Source organism: Tupaia chinensis, unplaced genomic scaffold (assembly GCF_000334495.1).
Source record: "Tupaia chinensis unplaced genomic scaffold, TupChi_1.0 Scaffold000277_1, whole genome shotgun sequence".
Lineage (NCBI taxonomy): Eukaryota > Metazoa > Chordata > Mammalia > Scandentia > Tupaiidae > Tupaia > Tupaia belangeri.
In genome coordinates this window covers 1,426,724-1,428,352 of record NW_006159760.1, presented here as the reverse complement: position 1 = coordinate 1,428,352, position 1,629 = coordinate 1,426,724, and the positions used below count along the sequence as shown (strand labels likewise).

The following is a 1,629-nucleotide window of genomic DNA, read 5'->3' as shown; positions in this document are numbered from 1 at the left end:
GGAAATCAAATCTGGCACCTTTCAATTAACTTCCCTACCTCTCTAATCTAAAAACAGATGGAACACATTTTGGAGAAAGAGGGCATGATTACTATCTGTGGATTGCCTTTACTTCTTCAACTGTGTCTTCTATCATTTCAAAATCTCCTAAAAGTCCTTTTATAAAAGCAGGAAAGCACTTGCAGACAGGAGGAAGGTGGGGATGTTGAAAAATAATTTATTCCCAGTCAGGAGCTTGGCAGCTCTTAAAGATCACAATGGTGTATCTCATCTGTCCCTGGAAGGTCCCAGAGGAGGGGATAAGTGGAAACATGTCATAAGCTGCAGTTAGGTCATTCTCCTTGGGAACTCCATTGTAACCCATTTTGGAGGAAGACAGAAAGGAAGGGAAGCAAGAAATAGAGAGGAAAAGAGAACTCTGTCGGTCTTTCCATACTTGTGTATGTGGCATTTATACTATTTCATCACAGCGTCAAATCAAAAGGATGTATTGTGGAGGTTTTTTTGAGTGATTTATTTCATGACATGGTAATATGGCCACGACATAAGATAACGAAAAGGAAGGTAAATAATTATTTCAATTTTATTCTTTATATTTTGTCTTTAATTTTTTTTTCCTATAGGGTGTGTGCACTTGTGGAACAAAGACAGAAAAAGAGAATGAGGAAAAGAGAGAGTGAGACATCACCTCCTGAGGGGAAGGCCATGCTGCAACCCTTTCTCCTTCATTCTCTTCTCAGGATTTTGGGCATACATATGTGCCACCCAGCAAGTCTTTTAGTCCACAGAGTCCAGGACTCAAACCATTGGAGTTGTCCATATGGGATTCAGCTGCCCTAACTATACTACCAGCTGGCCCAATTCCAATTTTAAGTAACATATGGAAAACTGGGAATAAATACACTGATTTTGTATCAGTTATCTCAGGTAATAATACAAGAAGTAACTTTTATCATCTTTACACTGTATTTTTATTCCATTCTCTAAAATTCTATGTTAATCATGAATAAACTTTTAAAAACTGCAGTCCTTTTTCCATTCCCCTCTCTGGATTTTGGATATGTACACACACATGCTCAGCATGATATTCAAGCTGCCAGGTCCAGGACTCAAACCCTGGCTGGCCATGTGGGAGTCTAGTTCCTTAATCACAGTGCCACTTGATTGCACCTTGGAAGAATTGTTTTTCTTTTAAGAGACATTTTTACTAAAGGGCATGTGAACTCGCTGACAGGCAGATACAGAGAGACAGAAAGTGAGAAATCTCCCCGCTCCCCCAGGGCTTGATCATGCTGCAATCCCTTCTTCTCTATTCTCCTCTCAGGATTTGGGACATGCATACACACGCTTTTGAGTTTCAAGCCTCTGGATCCAGAACTTGAACCATAGTCGGCCATGTGGGAGTCCAGCAACATAACCATTATGCCATCTACTATCCCTAGAAGAATTTTTTTAAAGATACATTTTAAGTGGCTTTATTACTCCTCATTTGCATTTAAATTGGTAACTATAGGTTCTTACATATTTTTCTTAAATTTTACTAGTTGCTTAGCTGCTGTCTCCATCTTAAAATAAGACTGTGACTAAGAGGATTTGTAGATGATAATCATTAACCAATTCAGTGGGTTC

General features: G+C 39.0%; 1 protein-coding gene across 3 annotated transcripts in view; it reads left to right on the top strand.

Moving 5' to 3' along the window:
• The window catches only part of FLRT2 (fibronectin leucine rich transmembrane protein 2), a 109,550-nt gene that overhangs the window by 100,763 nt on the left and 7,158 nt on the right, over window positions 1-1,629 (top strand). The gene's annotated exons all lie outside the window — the stretch shown is intronic.